At 42.0% G+C, this 23751-nt stretch overlaps 1 long non-coding RNA gene across 1 annotated transcript in view; it reads left to right on the top strand.

Annotated features, from left to right (window-relative positions):
• The window catches only part of LOC122801578, a 33260-nt gene extending 21285 nt beyond the window's left edge, over nucleotides 1–11975 (top strand). Inside the window, exon 3 of the long non-coding RNA XR_006364761.1 lies at nucleotides 11844–11975. This is a non-coding gene — a long non-coding RNA (uncharacterized LOC122801578). The remainder of the gene's footprint in view (nucleotides 1–11843) is intronic.
• Nucleotides 11976–23751: the final 11776 nt, after the last annotated feature.

The raw sequence follows: 23751 nt of genomic DNA, 5'->3' as shown, positions 1-23751 counted from the left end.
CATGAAAGAGGTTTGAGGATCAGTTTTTTTTTTTTATCAAATGTTGCTAGAGAGTCTAACCGGAATGTCTGAATTTCAGATTTTGTAGAGATATTCTAAGGGAGAGTTTTTGTTGCATTATATGGGAATTCACAAACAACTTTGGTACTGTGTGGACAGAACGAAGACTTCCAGAAAAGCTACCGCTTATCCTTTGGCAGAAGCTATGTGTCTGGCTCATTGGCTTTCTAGTTGTATCGCCTTTATGTATTTGTCTTCATGAACACCCCCCCCCCCCACACATGCACACAGTTGCATCACCTTGCTTGTTACCCCATTCCTTGTCAAATCTGGCCATCTTGCTTTCACCCTTTCCCTGAAAACCTGCTTTGCAGCTCCTAATTACTCAAGCTTGCTGGATTTTGAGGCAATCCTTGAATGTTATCACAAATGTTAGAAAGCCTTGTACTCGAGGCTGCTGCTGTGAATTTTGCTCCCTCTTGGATTGATGTATCTAGACATTTTATACCAGTTTGATGTAAGCATAATGGCAAGTTTTAAAACTAATACATTTCTTTAGCTATATTCACCAACTTTAGAGGTAGCCACTAGCTCTGTATAGAGCATATTTCTAATGGTGCCTTCTTCAATGATCCTCAAGGACAAATCTAATTTTCTTTTGGACATGTACTTTTCCAGCTTCACCCCCCCCCCCCATACACTCCTCCCAAAATAGCTTTGGACCAAGCTGTTTTATTACTTTCCAGAATTTAAACAAATAACAATTCTGTGGGTCTTGACGTCTCTTCTGATTTACATTCCCACAGAACGGAGACTGTGTTATGGTGCCCTTGTATAAAGATGGTGTCTGTACTGACCAATGGAATTACAGACCTATTAGACTTGCTATCATTTAGAAAGATATTGACTGTATTATAGCTGAACTAATAAACACTATAGTTGATCCTGTATCTTTGGATACGTACCAGTTCAGCCCTGAAAAGGCAAATCATGCCTTGTCAGTTTAGTTAAGTTCTTCAGAAGGGTTACTGAAGTCCTGGTTAGGAATATAATCCTTGCTGTCTGTCTGAATCTTGGTAAAACCTTTGACCTGTTGGAACTATTGACAAGCTCTCCCATTTCAACTTTAATGTGTAGTGCTTTGCATAGTAGAAAACCATATCATTAAGACTGAGAATATTTGTTATAGACCTAAAATTTCCCTAGTAGTGTGCCACAGGACTTTGTCCCGTGTCCCCTCATGTTTATGGTATATTTCTCGAAGGTGAAATCTGATATCAAGTAACTATGGCTGACAGACTTTGTGGAGGTTAGATCTTATTCTGATACTCAAATAGATGGTAAAGCAAACATCCACTCTGAGATTTTTTTAAACCTGTACTATCACTTCAAAACACTTGATGGCATGATGGATACCTTAATCCAGCATATTCCGTTTTCTGGAGTAGGCTGCCTTTACATGTCAAGCAAAGTACTTTCCTAGCAACATTTAAAACCAGTCAGGATGACTGGTTGCAAATTTTTACCTGCTGTGTGTTAACAGGACATCGTTGGCCTCCCACTAGTATGGGGTGATGGTCTTCTTGGACATAGGATTTGTGCAGTCTCACAAATGGTTATTATAGAGATGAGAGGAAGTTACTAAGCTTTCCTAAGTCATATTCAACTAGAGCTGCCCTCTACAACCTTTTTCCATAATACATCTTTAGACGACATCTATGTAACTGGAAATGTAGTCTCCACTGGACACCTTTGATAGACATTTATACATTTTCTTTTGCATTATAACCTAGAAATGGTTTCCGGGCCCAAGTTTTCCTTTAGTGCTACAGTGATCGGTGTTATGTTTCAGGGGGCAACCATCCAGAAAGATCACTTGGGGATTCTGTTAAGGTGAATACAGAATCTTCTTGGTGGATATGAAAATTATGTACTTAGTATTAAAGCTGCTTGGAAATTTTAGTGAAGTATCCCACCTTTCGCTTTTTGTTAGTGTTAAGAAGGTGAAAAAAATATATATAAGCTATCCCAACTGCTAAAGGAGACTCTCAAAACAAAGCAGCAAATCTAGAAATAAGTATAAGTGAATCAAACCACCACAGTCCAGCCAAATAAATGTCCGAAGATATGTAAAACAGCAAACAGTTTATTGGAAAAAGGTTAGCGCTTTTGCGGGGTTACTGCTTCATGAGACCAAATCCAAAATGAAAATAAAACTCACATTTTTAAAAAAAAAGTACTCTGCCAATCGGTAATAAACAATTAAAACTGAATCAATTAAAAAAACAAATCATCTTGCATCATTTTCTGCCTAATAAGGCAGGTTTCAGGGAAGTGCCACTGTTAAAGCTTGGAGGTTCATAAGCCCTCAGAGAGATAATTCACTTTAGTTCAGACAGTTCAACAGTATTGTTAAAATCACCTCTTCTGTTGGGATGCAGCAGTTGTAGAACCCTAAACAAAAAGGTACTATGGCCTGGATAAGATAAGGCATGATTAGCTAGGGCATTAGTTATAACCTGATTGCATATATTTCCTAAATGCTCAAGAATTCTTTCCCTCAGCTGGCGTGTGGTCTTACCAATGTAAAAACAATTACAGGAACAGCATGTTGCAAGATAAACTAAGTTCCTGCTTCTACATGTTGCCACAAATCTAAGTGTAAAAAACAAGTCCGGTGATAGGGTGTATAAAACAGGGATCTGGAGAAATAGCAGAGCAAGCTTTACAATTATAACAGGGAAGGCTACCAACTTTCCCTGAGGGTGTGGGACCTATAGACCTTGGGCCATAACATAAAAGCCTTTTAAGTGACATGTTATTCCTGAATGTAAAGGAGGGGTAATCTTCCCACCACACGTCTTACATTTTCATCTGCTAGAAGAACAGACCAATTTTTTCTAATAACATTACAGTAATGTATATCCTGGGAGAGCAAGCCATGCTACCAACCTGTCTTTTATTCTTAGTGTGATTATTTGAAGAAAAATAGGGAGCGCCTCTAGTGCGTCACTGAGGTTTGCGAGTACCCTCTAACATTAGTCTTCACCCATTTTATATATAGTCTCTTGAAAAGCCACATCGTTGGTACATAGCCTAGAGGCTCTTAAACATTGGCCGTTAAGGATTTTAGATAAAATATGTGGAGGATGCATGCTAGACCGATGGAGTGAACTATTCCTCCAACAGGGTTTCCTGTAAAGCTGCATCTCAAGGGTGCCTAGGGTTTCCTGTAAAGCTGCATCTCAAGGGTGCCTTCAGTATTTCTTAATACAGTAACATCTAAGAAGTCAATAGATGTGGAAGAGTAATTTGGACTGCATCTGAGATGGTCTGTGGTACTTTCAAGATATCTGACAAAATTCAAAAGTTCTTCCTCACTACCTCCCCAGAAGAGAAAAATATCATCAACAAATCTAGCGTAGTACTTGATAAGGTGTCTGAGCATGTTTATAATGATAATCCTTATATTCTCCAACTGTGCCATAGCCAGATTAGCATAGCTATTGGCGCAGGGGGTGCCCATGGCTACTCCTGTTCATTGCAGATAACTTTTGTGCTTGAAGGTCAGTATTATTACATAGAATCAAATCTAGCAAAGTACAAATAACAGTAATCATGTTATGTGAGAAATGGCCGTGATGAGAAATAAACAACCTGACAGCATCAATAACCACTTCATCACTTCATTAGGTATAACGGTGAACAGAGTTTTCACATCCAAGGTTGTATCAAGTACGACACCATTTGTGAAGGAGTATAAACTAGATAGCAAATGTTCAGTATCTTTTTTTTTTTTTTTTTAAATTGATAGACTCACGAAGTACAGGTGTAAGTTTTAATTCAACATATTTGGAAAGAGGTTGTCACCCAGCTGCACCCTGAGACAATAGGGCGGAATTGAGGCTTGCGACTATCATTATGAATTTTGGGCAACCCATGTATTGTAGGGATAAGGGGATTCTCAGTGGTCAAGGACTCCTACAGATCATGGTCAAGACCACACATCAACAAATCATAAAGATCATTCTTCACATTAGCAATACACCTATTAACATCTTTCTCTAGAACCTTCTTATAGGTACAAACCTCATTTAGCATAGTAGACATACTAGTTAAGTAATCGGATCTGTTCAATACAACAATTGCACCTCCCTTATCAGCAGGCCTAATACTGATAGAAGGTTCAGATCATAGTTGTTGCAAAGCATTGTTTTCATCAGCATTTAGATTACCAAAGTTCAGCTTAAAAATGCCTGAAGATGCAAAAATATCCTTTTCGTGTAATTTGACAAAGGACTCCATGGGCGCTGCAAGAGGTGGGCAATAAACACTTGGTTTATAAGGACCTTGTTTCTGGATTGACATGCAATTTCCCCCAAACAAAGTTTCAAGCATAACTTTACTCTAAAATGATATCAGCTACATCAGATTTGTTACCTGGTACAAAGCCTAAACCTTTAAGTACAGATATCTATGCTGCTGTTAGGGCATAATTCGATAAATTATACACTGTCTTGTTCAGAAAAGTTTTCATACCATTCTGTCTCACTGGTGAGCTTCCGTCCTTGGTGGCTTTCCTTTTCCGAGTATCTCTTGATAGAGAGCAGCTTCGTTGATTTGGTGGATCCAGCCTGGTGGGTAATGGTATTGCCATAAAAGGGCTAGGCAAAGAAATTTTGCCATTATCTTTAAGCCTAGGCATTTCCTTCACTTTACTATGGGCTCCTAGCCTTAAAAAAAAATATCTGTGCAAGGACTGTTCACTGAAGGAGCTCCAGCTTTAGCTGAAACGGCTTGCGTAACATTCAGAGGGTCAAGAGATGTAAGTTTGATGTCAGCAGTTGGAGGCGCAACTCCAGATGGCAGGAGCATGTCTTCAGAATGCTCGTTGCTGATAGAGTGATTCAGTAGGTCTAGAATAAGCATACTAGAGGTATTTCCTTTGGTTGAAGCAATATCGCTGGATACAGTCAACGAATCCAGCTTGGGTACATTTTAAAGTAGTCGTATTTGCACTAAATTTACCTAAGGAATGTGAATTCACATCATGAACTTGCTGTGCTGCAGGTTGAACATTAGAACGATTAGGTTCACTCCTTGGCCAAACAAAAATATGACCTTTAGTGAAATCAGAGTGGTCCCTGAGTAGCTTCTTGTGTTTCTGTTTAAGCCTATATTCATAGGCCAATAACTCGGCGCACAGGTTGCCTAGTTTTAATAAGTATTCATCAGATGGATACTTAGTTTTCATGGTATCTAGTTGGCATTCAAAGTCAATATTTCAATGGGAGTGTAATATTCTATCAAATGTTTTAAGTAGTTAAACTTGAATCGAGATTTAGTTGTTGCCAACATTTAAGTAATTCAGGTTCACTAGAGGCTTGAGTAGGCATTTACAGGATCCGCAACCCCCTGGGGATAACTTTATGCTCAAGACAAGCCTCAAAGTGAAACCTCTGCCATGCATACCTTTTTAGTTTGTACATCAAATTTTCAACTTCTTTAAAAGCTTCCAGAAAAGCGCACACACCATCAGTATCCATGGTCTCAAACTCTCCTTGTGTAGAAAAGGCAAGTTTAAGGAGAGGATTAGGCTGGTTAGTAACTAGTCTATGTAGGCAGTTGGTATCATTACGATTCATAGTGTTCATTTTGAGTGATGTCACATCAGCAGATGTATAAATTCATATGGTCAGAAACTAGAAACTGAAGAGAGAGGTGCAAGGTATGATGTGTACAAGGAGGTGCAAGTGTTGGTTGGGAAAATTTTATCTACCAAGGTGAGCATTCACAGATTGTGTCTCTCAAAGATTAACACGGACTGAATTAGATATTGTAGTCAATACATGACATTGTTTCAGCAGGAATGAAAGTGGAAATTGGAAATGCAAGCTATTTGTGACAAGATCTTTTACATGTGTGAAGGTTATATCCTGAAAATGTTAATTTAAAAATGGAGCTAGGAACATTCATTTTTTATGTTGAAAAATCATAAAATGAGTTTCCATAACACATGGCTGTTGTGTAGTACAGTTATGTTTTTTGCTTTGCTTTGTTTTGTTTGCATGAAGAATTTGCCAAGTGAGGACAACTGATTCAGAAGTTCCACAGTTTGGGACTGTGTGACAGAGCAGTACTTGGTACCGAAGCAACTTCAGTCCTGACACTGTGTAGCACTGGCATACAGGGAAGTATACTCAAAGGCATGATTACTGACTGGAGAGACATTAGACAGAAGATGCACTCAGCAGGAACCTTTTATTGAACTGCAGTGATGATTGCACACAGACCCAAGTGTTAATATCAACTCCTGTTTAAAAAATACAGCTTCTGCGTCCATCCCTACATGTGCTATGTATCTTATGTACTGCAGCTACCAGGAAATGTTGAATGTAGGTGTAAAGTATGCTTCTGATATGCCCCCCCCCCCCCCCCCCCCGGAGGTGTTTTAATGTCTAGAGTGCAAGCTTAGGGCATCTTTGGTGGGTAAGAGTTCTGGAAAAAATTTCCAAGCAAAAGCTGCTGTGAAATTTTGGTTTGCACGTACGTAAACTGGACCTATCATATGTAGCACATCAGCTTGAACATTTTTTTTTCTTCTCTTCTCACTCCTTCCTAATGGAACATATTTGGCTCCTAGATGGAGTGGTCCTGAGGCCTTTTTCAGTCTTGACTCTGTGCAGACCACTCTCAATGTACATCAAACATCCACAATCCTTTTTTTCCTATTTTTGCACATAGGGGTTTGAGTATCACTTCAACAATGACAGTCCTATGTTTACACCACCAGGTGACTAGCCATGCCTCTGCTGTTCTTCATACAAGACACCTGAACGTACACTCTCACACCTATGGTCATTTTAGTGTCCAATCAATCTATTGCATGTCTTTGGAATGTGGGAAGAAACCAGAAAAACCATGCAGACATGGAGAGTACATGCAGACTCTACTCACAAGGTACCCCGTCGAGAATCAAACCAGAGAGCCTCTTGCTGTGAATTGGTATCTCTACGCGCAGCAGCATAGAAAAAAAATCCATATGGCTAGCTTACAGTATTATATTAATGAGTGGACTGATCCTATAACCCTTTTAATCACTACCCAAGTTGAGATGTATGGAAAATGTTTTTTGTGCACATATAATCAGTATTGTACAACTATGTACATTTTTATAATTTCTTACAGTGGTCAGATTGAAAAGGATGATGCAAGCAAAATAATAAAGCAGTACAGGATTTATAATGGATACTACAGCAATACAATTCCATTTGTAATGCTTAGCAATATTAATTACTTGATTGTAGTTGTACATAGTAGGCGAGATTTGCATTGAGCGGAGGTCAGTAGTTCTAACTTTACTGTATATTGTCATGGAAGCATTTGCAGTTGTGTATCTCATCAAATACTTTTGTTACTGAAAATATGTTCTACTATTTCTAATGTCATTAGGTATGTTGTTTGTGGCAGATGACATATTTGAGTTAAACATTCCCCTACTACAAGAGTGAAATATGGCCTGATTGGAGAGAGGAAGTATCTTGATCGTTTGACCTTGATGAATAGGCTGTAGTTTGTGCTTAATTTGGGAGGTGGGGTTGGCAGTAATCTAAAATAGCAATGTGTAGTCAGTAGTAGTATGGATAGGGCAGCACAGTAGTACAGCGGTTAGTGTCGTCGCTTCACAGCAAGAGGTTCTCTAGTTTGATTCTCGGCTGGGGTGCCTTCTGTGCGGAGTCTGTATGCCCTCCCTGTATTCTTGTGGGTTTCCTCCCACATTCAGAAGACAGGCTGCAGGTTGGCCCTAGGGGTGGGTGGGTATTTATGTATTTGTGCCTTGTGAGGGAGGTTATGCACAGGGCTGACAACTCGCACAGTAAAATTCAACTGTCATTTGTTCTGTGGACCAATGATCTGCTGTGGTGACCCCTAATGGGGGCAGCTGAAAGAATTAGTTAGCAGTATGGATTGGATTGTTAGTAATAATTTAGCTTTGGGCAGGGAGAGGAAGTGATATTGTATTAGGCTAATACATGTACATATTTTAATAGTGACTTTAAATATTGTTAGTATTTTGCATGGAATTTAGAGCAGTGATGGTATGTGGGGATGAGGACATTATACCAGTGATCCTTCTGGCATCATGATTGCGAAGGTATATTAGGATAGAGATGAGTTAAATTTTGAAGGAATGCTGTAGTTTATGTCCTCTGCTGGGAAGTGAGATTAAGATTGATCAGACTACACTCTGTAGTACTTTTGTCTCTGGACTTGGAAGTATTACTTCTGTGGATTGGGTTATTGCTTTTTGTGCTAGCTTTTGGGCAGTTCCAAATACCATAATCTTTGCTGTTGAGTAATTTGTCTAACTTTTTAACTGGGCATCCAATTCTAGGAGTCTGAAATCATTTTAATTTACCTTCCCTAGCTTTTCAGTGAAAGGGGTGGATCTGAGAAGACTTGTGCTATTTGTGTATGTTGCTCATGTTAAAATATGAATATCGAAAGTGAGCGAATTTATGCAAACACACACTCCCTGCTAGACCCCCCCTTCCTCTCAAGATGCCTAATTGTTCCATCTTTGTTGGTGCTACAGCCTCTTACAAACTGTGATGGCCATTTTATTTTTTGATGCCACAGTGATATAGAACATTTTCACTTGTTTACATTCCTTCAACTGCCCCTCCATCAGCTGGGAAAACTACTGCACCAATGCAGTGGCCCAACATTTCCTGGAATTCATCAATTCTAATGTCCTGGACCAGCTCATTCTTGCTCCCACTAGAGGAAGCAACATCCTTAACCTGGTTATTAATAACATGGGCAACCGTTGCTCTACACCAGTAGTGAATTCCTCCCTGGTTAGATCTGACCACAAACTAATTACCTTGGAAATTCACATCTCACCCACACACCCCCACAAAGGTATCCACCATGAGAAACTTCTCCAAAGCTGACTTTGGACTTCTAAAAACAGAAGTGGTTAACTTCACGGCACCCATGCCAATGGGAAATAGATGCATGACGACTGAATCCTACACCAATGCACTGTATAAACATGTACATAAATGCATGGAACTAGCCATACCCAACAGAACCAAGATGCTCTCCTCCAAATAAAGGAAGCCAGTCTGGTGGTCACCTGCTATTAATAAACTCTGCAACAGAACGAAGAAACTGTTGCAGAAAAAGGTGAAGTCCCAAGACTGGAAAAATTCCCTTATTAGCCTCAACAAAAAGTTGGGATCTCTCATCAAAACCTCCAAAGCCAGCTATGAAGGCAGAATTGCGGCAGACACTAAAAGCAACCACAAAGCCTTCTATAGTTAAAGGATCTCCATGGCAATACCCAGATTTGCTCTGTTTACTGCACAATGGTACCTCCAATACACTGAGCCAACCGATATTGCCAACATACTGGCCGACCGATTCAGTGCCAACTTTACCCCCCCTTCCAAAAGAAAAATCTCAATACCGGAAGAATACCAGGCACCCAGCATTACTGCAGCACAGGTTAAAGCTGCATTGTGTAAGGCCAAGAATACAGATTCCATGGGCCCTGACAATATCCCTGGCTGTGTTCTACATGAATTACAAAGTGAACTGGCACCACATCTGTGTACTCTGTTGACTCACAGCCTCACCTTAGGCTTTGTCCCTACTGAATGGCGCACCTGCTTCAGTCATTCCTCTCCATAAAGGAGGAGCGACTACAGACCCTGGAAATTATCGCCCCGTTAGCTTGACGAGTCTGAGATGTAAGGCTTTGGAGCGCATCATCATGGACCTAATTAACAAGGATGTAGGAAATCTCCAAACTCTAGATCCCACGCAGTTTGGTTTTATGAAAGGTAGATTATGCCTGCTCAACCTGGTTGATGTCTTTGAGGCGGTCACCCAGAGCAGTGGATGAAGATAAGGCAGTTTGTACAGCCTACCTCGATCTGGCCAAGGCCTTTGATACCATTCCTCACTCTGGATTTATTGATAAACTCTGCAAACTAGGCATCGACCCCTATAGTGTTAGATGGGTTGCAAATTGGCTCACAGAACCCACAGTGTGAAAGTAGCGGACTCAAGTCAAGACTGCCGACCAGTCACGAGTGGAGTCCCACAGGGATTGGTCCTGGGTCCTCTCCTGTTTGTCATCTACTTCTCAGAAGTCCAGGCCAACACTGAGGGACTCTGGCTGACCAGATTCGCAGATGACTGCAAGCTGGAAGCCATTATTAGCTCCCCCAAGTGATGAAGAAATCCTACAAAAAGGCCTCGCTGAGACCAATGACTGGTGTCGAAACCATGGCCTTAAGCTTAATGCCAAAAAAATGCATAGTCATTCCCTTTGGGGAAACCTCAGTTCCCATTAATTGCCACATCAATGGTAGCCCATTGAACACTGAAGGGTGTTATAAAAGATCTGGGGTCACAGGTTGACAGCAACCTCTTCTTTGACCACCACATTGCCACTGTGGTCAGAAAGTCATTCTTTGTGGCACATCTCATTACCAAGGGTTTTGCATCCAGGAAGAAAGAGGTCATCATTTCTCTCTACTCTTCCCTCATTAGACCAATCCGAGTATAATGCCCCATTTAGCATGTACCTCACTAGACATCTGCAACAGTTGGAGAGGCCACAAAAGTAGTTCATGAAGAGGATCCTAGGTTTTAAAACACATGTCCTGCACGGACAGACTCAAAAAAATTCCAGCTATTCTCTGTCTCATATAGTCTACTAAGAGGCGATCTCTCCTTGACTTACAAAGCCATGTCAGACCCAGCTCTGTTAGAAATGCTACATCTAAAGAAATCCCAATCCCTTCGCACCACATGCTCCAGAGACCTCAACCTCATTACCACAATCAACAGAACATGCTGGAGGGTCAGGTTCATAACCCAGAGACAACTCATGCTGTGGAATAGACTTCCCATACATGTCAAGCAGAGCACCTCATTAGCCCTCTTCAATTGAAATCTTGAGTGGATGGGTAATAGAAAGTTCACACTGGGGATCACTCCAGTGGCTCTACTTGATAGAGGCGCTGGAAACGGAACGACGGGTGGCACAGTGCCAGGGCACTTCTGTGGGCTAGACCTGTGAAGGCCACAGGGCCATTAGCCTAGTACTCACCTGTGAAGTACTACTACTTAGTAGATACTGAATATTACTTCGTTGGTTATGGTTCTTTGAATAGGCCGTCTGCTTCCCCTTGTATGTTTCCAGTAGGGGATGGGTATTTATATTCATTTCTTGTATTCATTGTGATGCTGGTCAGTTCCACAAACATTTCTGCTTCCTCCTTTATAGTATTCCTGCTTTGTGGAGTTTCTTAAAATCTGCCGTAAAAATGACAGTTGCAGAAGTTTACCAGCAAAACATAAGTGATGAGTCCTCTAGCTCATCTTTTTTTGTGTGTGTAACAACCTGTTGCTTTCCGTCTTTGGTCTCATTCAGAAGCTGGTGAGCAACTGATGACAAATTCAGCCCTTGTTTTTAGTTTGAAGTTGAAAAACAAAACTTCAATGTGTTTGTTTAACTTTTCTTTAATTCTGTATGGCAAGAGCATATATTACTATATTGCCTTATGTTTTATGTCTGTATTGGATTATGTCATTGTTTATTCATTATCAACAAAGTTTTTCCTTGCTTGCTTTAAATAACACACTTGATATTGCTTTGCTATGCTGTGCGTTGTTTTTATGTTCCTAATGTAACGTCTGAAAATCTTAATAGCTCAAAATTAAAAAAAGTCTCTCTTCAGCAACACTGTAGTGCTTTTGTGTGTGTGAACTGTTCTTGGTCATTAGGTATAACAAGCTTGTAATTGAAGTGTTCTTGTCTGCAGCTTCTGACCGACAGATTCTTCCCAAGCCTTTGCTTCCTGATTTATCTCAACATCCGTCATTAATAAAAATCTTCTGAATTTGTAGTAATGGCTATGATGAATACCGCTCCACAAACGCCATACTTAACAGGTACTTGTGTATATTGCTTGATTCACTGTCTGTCATTTTTAAACTTTTTTTTTTATCCTAACAGATTTTAAACAACTCACTGCTCCTTTAGTTCCCCTGACTGGAAAGGAATGCAATATTTTATAAAGAAAATGCTAAAATATGTCCTATTTTTTCATAATGCATTTCGTAGTGGACTCCTTTTTGAATGTATTTAAAAAGTCTATTTTATTTTTCCCATTTCTTTTCTAAGTTGCATTTCTGAAACTGTGTAATTGGGGGCTGAGAGGTTAGTGATATCTTTGGTCTAGTGCATTTTGCACCTGAAGTTTAAATATCCTAAACACTATATTTCATTAGCTGCCAATTTCCTCTCTAAATGTATATGGTTTTAGGTAACTTGTAGCTGACCATTTGCATGTCTTGATGTTTATGGTTAGGAAATGGTTACATTTTTATTAGCAATGGCAATCACTGAGAATGACTGCACTAGAGCTGATGGAATATTAAGTACAGGTTGATGGGGGGGGATTTAATGTTGTGTTCTACATCCATTTGTTGGGGAAAAATGGTCCCTGACCACCACCTAGTAAGTCCAGGAGAGCAGTGTACTAAGTAGAAATGTTAATAAAGCCAATCCTGGCTTACAGTGAAGTGATATGCCACCGAATCTTCTCACTCGCTCTCTCAAAAGGGAAAGGCGTATTGCCTGGCCAATGTGTACACCTCTGGGCATGCACCCCCCCCCCCATGGATTAAGTTATTGACCCAGGGCTAGCACCTCTCCTCTGGTAGTAGATACTTGTGGTTAGAAGGCCTGAGACAAAGTTGAGCTGTTCCTCAGACATCCACCTCCCTGGGAACTGTTTGTTGTTCACTGGTAGTGCAGTTCAGGCTCAGACTTCTAACTTCTGTTCCAGTAGCCAGTATTTGTTAGTTGCAAACTGTTTTTGTGTAACAGTAGCTGTTGGTCTCGCCAGGTTTTGGTGAGAGAAATTGTTTAATTGTGGTAGAGCACTGACCCAAGGAGACCAAGCTCTCTCTCCTCCTAGAGAAACAGAATGGTAAAACTAGCAATTCAGCAGATGCTGGAGTAAGCCACGGTAATGGACTTCTTATAGTGATTTAAAAGAAATGAATAAAGTATGCATTTGGCTATACAGTACGAGTATTACTACATAATAATGAGAGTACACATCCGAGAGTAAAGCATGCTTTTGCAAACAATGCGTGCATGATGGTGATATTGTGATTAATCATTTTAAGTGGTGAAGGTGTTACCGGTATACACACTGTTAAATTTACAGTCTTTTGCTTGTATATTGGAATGGTGTATGTATATCGACTGGAATGAAGAATAGTAGATATGTAAGATTATTAGAAGCGGAAAGTGCAGATTACTCTGGGATATTGGTGAGAGAATTTGAAGTTTAGGCGATAAGAGAAGGATGAGCATGTAGTAATAAAGGAAGGATAGGGTTTTGTATGTTAGCTGTAAAAACAAATCTTTATTCTCCTACTTGCAAGTTAAGTGTTGTGTAAATTTGCAAACTTGAATTACAATGATACCTTGTAATTTAGAATTGAATCTCTGATGGTACATCATGGACGTATTGTGAGGTAAGAAGCGGAACATTTATTATTGCCTTGAAAGGGGGTTACATTGCACCCTGTTGCTCAAAACATGTGCATTTGGTAATGTTTTGCAGATTTGAGTTTAATTCAGGACTTAGAAGGCATGTTTAAGTCTTTAATTGAAGCTTGGATAGATTTCCAGACCTGGGCCTTATAACTGTGATAGCTGGGTTCTCTTAAAGGGGTGCATCTATGTCCCTTTAGAGGTTTTACTCATCTGCTCCTTGTTGGCTCATCTTTAATTAAAGTTGTCATGTTTCCTGACTTGCCATTCTCTTTGGTCTACAGTCGGCCATTTTATACTTTTTTTTTGCTCTACCTAGAACTGCTTCCATTATACGGTCGCCCGAACTATAAAGGAGAGCAGGCGACGTCATTACCCTCTGTCTGTCTTGCCGTGGAGCCCGTAGCGGAAGCAATTCGCAACAGTGCCGGTTGGCTGTTTCCAGGTTTCAAACATCAGCTGAAAACATCTAAAGTACCCCATTGGGGATCCTTTCTTTTTCTTGCACTAACTGATGTCCGAAAAAGTCAATAACTGTCTCGCCTGTGGAAAACAAAATACCACACAGAGACGTCCACTCTTACTGTGTCACTTAGGCTCAGATCACGACATACCCTGCTGTCTGTTCTGTGCCCTCTTTAATGCTGGAACTATTCATTGTAGAGCTCTGTTTGTAGCCAGATATTTTTGTCTTCCATCTTCAATTACCGATATGGCATCCATCAGTCAGCAAACTGCAGATCTTCCGAAAAAATGTAAAGGATAGAGACGGACCGCATAAGGTCAAGTCTTCCAGCGACACCACCGCTAAAAGGGTAGCCAGCTCTTCAGAATTCAGTGAGGCGCTTTCGCAGCCTCTGATGCTAGACTCGATTACTTTGCAGACTTATACTGAGACCCTTTCATAGTCCTGTATGCTGCAGAAAACTGCGTCGTCTAACGAGCCTTCAGCTGTCTCTGCCTCGGTTGGGTCCAGAGCCACTGCATAGGCACCGGCTTCAGAGGATACTGCTCGCACTTCAGAATTCACTTCAAGGCCTTCGCCCTCTCTTCCAACTAACACACCAGTAGCACCAATGGATACTCTACAGGCCAGACTTGGAGCTACTCCAAAGAAAACAGCAAAAAGGCTCTATTCCACTACTCCTCCCCCTCCTCAAACTAGAATGCTTAAAATGGCGGAGGATCTCATCACTTTCATCCAGGGTAATCGGACCACACCAGCCAAAAGGAGATGGGAACCTTCTCCGGACATCCATTCGGATTTAGACTCTGAGGGATCTGACTCTTGTTTTTGAAGAGGAAAATCCTCGTACTGCCTATGAAGACTCAGATGCAGAAGAATCTATTCCTTCTGCATCACCTCCGGAGGAATTTTCCATTTGGGGAAACCTTCACACCCTCAGGGAACACTTTTTTTCTATGGGAATCTACAGATTTCCTTCAATCCAAGAAAAGCCTGAGTTTCTGGACCTACCCCAGCACAGGCCTCTGGCCATCCCACCCATCTTGGAGGTGGTAGATGATGATTTCCAAGAATCCAGCCTTACCCCAGACACCCTTCCACCTGTCTCCAGAAAACCTGACCGATACTACAGGGTACCTGACTCGCATAAATTCCTCTACAGAAATCCTATAGCAGATCCAGAGGTGATTACTCGGGAGACCTAAGGGAGTTAAGGCTAACTCTCCAAATAATCCTACTCCCTCAGACAAAGAATCTGGGGCCCTGGACAGATGGGGTAAAAAAGTATATACCTCTGCAACTTTAACTAGTAATGGTTCTCAACTGTCAGCTCTGGTTCCACTTTTCAGCCACCAAACCAAGACCGAAACACTAAAGGTGGAGGAGTGTCCATATTCACCAAGGATATTCACACCTCCAGGCTTGTTGCCCAATATAATGAATCTGAAATTCTCCAGGTGCAACTAACACTAGGTAAGACTGCAATCCAAATTGTAGCTTGCTACAGATCCCCCACCATGCCCCAAGATTCTCACTATACCTTTCTAAGCATACTGGAAAATAAGATGCAACCAAACGCGTTAATACTGGGTGATTTCAACTACCTGCCATTAACTGGGAAAACTACTCTGGTACCAATACCTTTTCCCAACGGTTCTTGGAATTCATAAATTCCAACGCCCTGGATCAACTAATCCATTGTCTCACCAGGGGCTCCAGTATCCTAGACCTGGTCATTACCAACATGGGAGATAGATACTCCACACCAGTGGTCACCTCCTCACATACCAGTGGTCACCTCCTCATTGGTCAGGTCTGATCATAAGCAAATCACCCTTGACATCCACATCCCACCCCCCCAGTAAGGAAACCTCCTCCTTTAAAAAACACTTCTCCAAAACCAACTTCATGCTACGCAAGTCGGAAGTGACCAACTTCATGGCACCCATGCAGATGGGAGCTGAAAGTTCAACTGCTGAATCCTACACTAAGGCACTGTATGAGCACATCTACTCTTGCATGAATCATGCCATCCCAAATAGAACCAAGACACTCTCCTCCAAAAAAGGAAGCCAATCTGGTGGTCCTCTGCCATAAACAAACTATACAACAGAAGGAAACTGTTGCAGAAAAGAGTAAAATCCCAGGATGCAAAAAACTCCCTTACCAGCTTCGGCAAGAAGCTGAGATCCCTCGTAAAATCCTCCAAAGCTAGTTACGAAAATAAAATTGCCAAAGATTCCAAAGACAACCACAAGGCATTCAATAGTTGTCAAGAATCTAAATGGCAATGCTCAGATCTGCTCTGAGCTACAACAGAATGGCATTAAATAACCTGATCCCAAGGATATTGCCAATATCCTGGCAGATCGGTTTAGTGCCAACTTCACCCCCTAAAATGGCCCATCTCAGTAACAAAAGATTGCCAAATTCCAGTAATCACGGCCACACAGGTAGAAACCGCGCACACTAAAGCTATGAATACAGCATCCATGGGACATCCCGGGCTGTGTACTACATGAACTACAAAATGAACTGGCACCTCAGTGTCATGTTTAATCATTGCCTCACCTCCGGCTTCATGCCCACTGAGTGGCGCACAGCTGCAGTTATCCCACTCCACAAGGGGGGTATCCAACTTGGATCCCAGGAACTACTGTCCCATCAGTCTGACGAGCCTGATTTGCAAGGGCATGGAATGCATTATCATGGAACTTTATAAACAGACATTGGCAACCTTCAGACACCTGGACCCCATCCAACTTGGGTTCGTGAAGGGACGATCTCTTCTCCTGAACCTGATTAATTTCTTCGAATCAGTCTCCAGAGCTGTGGACGAGGGTAAGGTGGTCCACGCAGCTTATCTGGACCTCGTCAAGGCCTTCGACACCATCCCCCCACTCTGGAATCTTAGACTTACTAAGCTGGGCATAAAGCCTTATGTCACTCGATGGGTTGCCAACTGGCTTACTGACAGAACCCAGATTGTAAAAGTAGCTGACTCCAAATCCAGCTCCAGACCAGTGGAGTACCTCAGTGGTCCCGGGACCGCTGTTTGGCATCTACTTCTCTGAAGTACAAGCCAGCACTAAGGGAATCTGGCTAACAATGTTCACAGATGACTGCAAACTGGGAGCCATTACTGAATCCCCAAATGATGTGGATATTCTACAAAAGGGCCTTACAGAAACAGATGCTTGGTGCCAGAGACATGGGCTCAAGCTTTATGCCAAGAAATGTATAGTTATACCCTTTGGGAAAAAACATGTACCCTTGAATTACCACATAGGTGGCAGTACACTAAACACAGTGATGAGAGACTTGGGGACACAGGTGGACAGTCTCACCTTTGATAACCACATTGCCATAACAGTCAGGAAAACCTATGTGGCATTTCAGCCAGAAAAAAGGTCATTGTCCCACTGTACTCCTCCCTCATTAGACCCATTATAGAGTACAATGCCCCGTTTGGTATGTACCTCACAAGACCTCTGCAACAGCTGGAAAGGCTGCAGAAACACCTCACTAAAAGAATCACAGGTCTAAAGCAGATGCCCTATGCTGACTAAACAAAAAAAAACACTCCAACTATACTCTGTGGCATATCGTCTACTCAGAGGCGATCTCTGCTTAACATACAAGGCCATGTCAAACCCTGAGCTGTTGGACATGCTCCAATTAAAGAAATCCCAATCCCTTGGAGCCACACGCTACAGGGATCTAAACCTTGTCATCACAATGAGCAAAACATGCTGGTGGGATATGTTCCTGACCCAGAGACTCCCCATACTCTGGACTAGACTGCCCATACATGTCAAGCAGAGCACCTCCTTGGCCCTCTTAAAAAGGAACCTTGACGATTGGATGGGAGAGAGGAAATTCATCCTGGGGATCATGTCAGCTGCCCTGCTAGACAGGGGTCCAGGGAAGTAAATATTGTGGGAAGAAATATCTGGGGAATTGTTTGGCTAGGCTTGTATAGGCCCTAGGGCAGATAGCCTAGTACCAACCTATGAACCATATGTTACAATATCAACAGCACACTTTGGAACTTTTGAAACAGAAAATTTCTGCTTTTCCAGATTTTCCAGCAAAGAGATGGCAGAATTACTGCACTCTTCATATTGGGTGGCTGGCAAAACACTGCTTGCACTGTGGATTTGACTCCCTAGAAGCTTCTAGCAGGGCAGCAGTGATGGGATCTGTTATCAGAAGACACGCATGGCTGAAGGAACAACCTCTCCGTGATCATGTCGAAGCTAAAATCATGGATGCACCTCTTGACAAAGCCCTCTTATTCAGACAGAAAACTGAAGAGGTACTTAAAAAGATGGAAGACAAAGCAAAAATGATGCAGACTGTTTTAAAGATTTTTTTTCAAGTACAACTTGTTAGGTTCAGCAGAAATTTTCCCTCTAAACACTGGTCCTTTCCTGCACCAAATAGGCAGGCACAAGGCAAATCCTGTAGGGACTGACCCCTGGCACCAGAACTCAGGGCCAGCAAAGAACAAAACAGTGCCCCCCCCCCACAAACACTAGAGCAGAGAGTTGAAAAGCAACCCTGTACGGAAAAAAACTCCATGACTACCTTTCCCATCTCTGCCTGCCTCCACCACACCAAAATCTAGGAGGAAGGCTATCTCTATGCAGAGAAAATTGGAAGTCTATAACAAAAGATCAGTGGGTCTTAAAAATCCTTTAATGAAAAACACTGTAAGGTACCAGTAAAGGCTGTCGTCCTTGTTAAACGTAGATAATCCAGAATACGATAGCCAAGTTGCATTCAAAATCTTATTACAAACCAAGCAAAATAAATAAAAACAGATTTAGCGCTTTTATCTCCTAATGCGGAGACTTTATCAGAATCTGATTCTGAAGTAGTCTCCGCATTAGGAGATGAAAGCGCTAAATCTGTTTTTATTTATTTTGCTTGGTTCGTAATAAGTTTTTGAATGTAACTTTATCGTATTCTGGATTATGTATGTTTAACAAGGAGGACAGCCTTTACTGGGTACCTTACAGCGTTTTTCATTAAGGGAGTTGGTGGTGGTGACTGATATCTTAAAATCCTTGCTCAGGGGTACAGATTTAAATTTTCAAGAACTACACCTTCCAAGATGGTACCCAGACCTACCTCCAAACCAGTGGGCAGAAGCACTAAAGCAAGTGCAAACCCTAATATACCTAGGGGCAGTAGAACCCCTACCTCCAGAACAAGTTGCAAAAGGATTCTATTCCAGACTATTCCTTATTCCCAGGAAAAGAGTACTTGGCATCCCATCCTGAACCTATCCTTTCTCAGTACCTTCCTTGTAATCCCAAAATTCAAAATGCTTACCTTACAACAGCTTCTACTAATGCTGCCAAACAAAGCTTGGATGGTCACCTTAGACCTTTAAGGATGCTTACCTGCACATCCCAAAAAGGGAATCCTGCAGAAAATTTCTGTTTCAGAGCAGTATCACTACACTTTCAATTCTCTGCTTTTGCCCTTTGGCTTATTTACTGCTCCCAGGGGATTCGCCAAATGTCTAGCTACTGCCATTGCCTTTTGCAGGCAAGACAATGTACAGATTTACCCTTACCTGGATGACTCATCTAGGCAGACTGCAAGGAACTGCTCCTGTAGCACCTTTCATTTGTAAAAACCCTACTCGCCTATCTGGGGTTCACTATCAATGAAAGAAAAACCCTATTCACCTCTCTGGGGTTCACTATCAATGAAAGGAAAGAAAAACAAACACTTACCAGGACAATCATATTTCTGGGAGCCTTACTTTATACAGAACAGCAAATGGCCTTTCTGTCCCCAGAAAAACAAAGTTTTCCACCAAAATACTTCACTACTCTGGCCTCCCAAACCGAGCTTTCTGCCAGGAAGTTCCTACAAGCTCTAGGGTACATGACCTCATGCATCCTCCTGATACCTCTGGCCAGACTATAAATGAGGAAAATTCAGAGGTACCTAAAGAACCTATGGTGTCAACACTCAACCTCTGGACACCTCCCTGTCTGTGATCCCTTGCATAAGGTCTGAGTTAGTTTGGTAGGCCCAAGCCTGTGCTCTGAACAAGGGGCTTCCATTCGCCCTCCGTCCATCAGACCAGGTCATAACTACAGATGCTTAGGACATAGCCTGGAGTGCCCACCTAGAAGGCAGATGCACACAAGGTTTCTAGGACGCACATACCATTGCACATCAACCAAAAGGAAATGATAGCGATAGCAATACAAAACAGTCTGGCATCCTTCAAACCCTGTTTCTTCTCATAAAAACAGACAACACCGCAGTCATGTGGTACATCAACAAACAGGGAAGGACTCTATCTTACCCCCTGTGCAGACTAGCCATGAACCTGTGGCGAACAGCCTCATCCATGGGACTACATCTTATAGCCCAATACCTACCGGGTGTCAACACCCTGGCAGACCAGCTAAGCAGAAACTTGCTGGACCCACATGGATGACAAATCCACAAGAGACTTTTTTTTTTTTTCTGCAAATTGCCCACACATGGGAGACCCCCTAGGTGGACCTCTTAGCCTCTCTATTTAAATCACCAAGTACAGAAATTCTGAACCAGGGATTACCATCACCTGGCCTTGGAAGGTCGATGCCCTTCCCTTGGAATATCCTATTTGTGTATGCATTCCCACCCCTACCTCTCATTCCAAAATTACTAATCAAGATAAGGGAGGACAAACTAAGCAATACTCATTGGCACAGACAGGCTATCTCACCAGCCCCCCTGACAGCTACCTTGATACCTCACCTGCTGTCCCGGGGTGAGGGGGACAATGCTGCACCCAGACCTTCAGACACTCAAGCTCTCAGCATGCCTTATTCTACCAAAACCAACAAGGAAATCTATGCTAAGCAAGCGCGTCCTTGACATAATCACAGAAGTCAGACGGCCTAGCACCAGAAATGTTTACACTGGAAAATGGAAAAGATTCTGCTCCTGGAGCCAGTCCATGGGGGCAGACATACATCTGCCGTCCATTTTTTATTCTAGACTATCTTGCTGAGCTTCTTAATAAGGGTGTCTCCTTCTCCTCCTCCATAAAGATCCATGCCTCTGCCATCTTGACGCACTTTGATACAGAACTGCCATTGTTCTCCCACCCTCTTGTCAAACAATTCCTTAGAGGAGCCTCTAATATCAGGCCTCCCAGAAGACAGCTCACCCCAGCCTGCGACCTGAACTGTGTTTTAGAAAAGCTTACTCTGCCTCCCTTCGAGCCTGCACCATCCTCAGAACTAAAGTACCTCTCTTGGAAGACTGCCTTTCTCCTGGCTATTACTTCAGCCAGGAGAATGTCAGAGCTTCAAGCCTTAATGGCCATTGAGCCCATTTATCATCTTCCAAGCAAACAGGGTCTCCTGAGAACTAATCCCTCCTTCATGCCAAAGGTGGTTTCGGATGTTACCCTCAACCAGGCCATTATCCTGCCCACCTTCTTCCCTAACCCTCAGGTCAAGGGGGAAATGATACTGCATTCTTTGGATGTGCACAAGCAACTCGGATTTTACCTGGATCATACAAAGACATTCAGGAAAACTGACCAGCTGTTGGTCAGCTTTAAAACAGGGGCACAAGGGAAACAAATATCCAAACGGAACATTTCCAAATGGATAGCGCACTGCATCCAGTTTGGCTACTCCTTGCATGGAAAACCACTCCCTAAGACCATCCGAACCCATTCCAGTAGGGAAACCTCTACTTACACAGCATTCCTTAGAGGAGTACCCACCAAGGACATCCTGGTAGCTGCCACATGGACTTCAGTCCACACCTTCACCAAATATTGCCATCTGAACCTATTCTCAAAAGCTAGGGCTGGGTTTGCCTCTGCAATTCTGCAGGGCATGCTCACCCAATCTTAAGTTTCTATTAACCTTCTACCCTTCTCCTCAGCTTTGGGAATCTTCCCAGTGGTTAGGACTGCAGCTGTGAAACATGAGTAACATGGTACAGTTGCGTGCACTTACCAGAAATGTAGATGTTGGAGTGTGTTCACTGCTGCAGTCATGCTTTCCCTCCCTCCTTCTCCCTGATAATCTGCTTTCCTTAGAGAGACGCTCATATCTATGGGCGTCTCTGACCCCAGGACTTCTAATAATAATTATAATTGGACTTCTTTGGTTAAGAGAAGAAAACTGAGGTAATGGTGACACCTGCTCTCCTTTTATAGCTCTGATCTGATGTCAGCCAGCAAGTGACAGCAGCTGACGCTCAAAACCTTGATTCTGGTATTCGGACTGACTGAGCGCTACCACATCATGGATAACCCAGTGGTTAGGATGAACACACTCTAACATGTGTATACAACTGTACTTTTTGATGAAATTGGGGTTTGAGTGCGTAGATTAAGCTACTCTACTCACCAGATCTTGCTGTACCTATTTCCTGTTTCCAAACCTTAAAAGAGTGGCAATTTTCGAGTGATTCGGAGGTGATTTGCAGCAGAAGAGCAGTACGTGTGTCCAGATTTCCTACCTTTTTTGGTAGGGTTACAGAAACGTCATTCACGATGTGCAAAGTGTGAAATATCTGGGAAAATTTTTGAATAACTTGTGTCATGGTTCCATGTCATTCCCTTCTTGGTCTCGCTTAACTTTTCAGCACCCCCTCGTACTCATAGGCTGCTCTGTGGTAAATGCCTACATTTCTGCTGACTTAAGATGGAATGTCTGTAATTTGTATTTATAGCTTAGTGAATGCAGAAGTGTAAAGGAGAGAGAAATGTGCATTTATACTTGGGAGAATTCAAAATATCAGCTGTTTAACATTTATGTTCATTTACTAGCTGGTGTCCTTTTTATGAAAGATTGCTAAGCTTCACCCAGATATCCTGTATCCAAATTGCAGATCCAAAGAAATAAGTTGTAAATATTCAAGACTGTGATGTTAATAAAAAGATATAAAACCAGTTGTCAAACTGTACTAGCCAGGTCTGGTGGTGTAGAAGGATAAAATCCTGACTGCCTCGATGATCAGAGTTCAGCTAGTGGCTTATGTACCTGTCTGAACTGACTGTGGAGTATGGGTATTTTTTCGAGGGTGGACATATCCCAGAATTATCTTTAAGCATCGCAGAAGAGATAGCATGGAGTAAGGACAAGGTTTGTTTATGCTTTTCATCCTCCAGTGATTCAGAAGGTACTTAAGAACAAACTGGACAGAGCACAACTGATTGTTTATAACCACTGACTAAGAAGAGATGTTCCACCTTTCGTCAAATTACTTCATACCCCATTGAAGGCTGCTCATAATGCACATTATCACATTAACAGGACCAATAATCGCCTGGAGGACTGCCAGGATAGAGTAATGGTCTGGAGGGTATGCACATGATGACGTTGATAAAGCCTACTGCCAGAAAATCTGTCTAGTGTGCTGCTCAAGTTTTCATTGTGGCCATAACAAAGAAGCCTAAATTTCTTTCCTTCTGCTGTTTTGAGTGTTTCAATACTAGTACCCAGCACTCTCAGATCATCACATATTTCTCAAATTGTCTTTTTTTTTTTTTGTTGTGTGGCATTTGTTTACTCCAATTAATTTGATGCAAAACTTATCCTTGGGTCATGTTGCATGTAAGACTCCCCAAGGAGGAAAGTATCACTAGTACAGGAAGCAGTTTGTGTATTTGTTTTTCTCCCTTGAAGGATTTAACCCTTTTTAAAAAAAA

Source organism: Protopterus annectens, chromosome 1.part0 (assembly GCF_019279795.1).
Source record: "Protopterus annectens isolate FY-2018-M chromosome 1.part0, PAN1.0, whole genome shotgun sequence".
NCBI classification, from domain to species: Eukaryota; Metazoa; Chordata; order Ceratodontiformes; family Protopteridae; genus Protopterus; species Protopterus annectens.
This window is presented reverse-complemented; position numbering and strand designations above follow the sequence as displayed.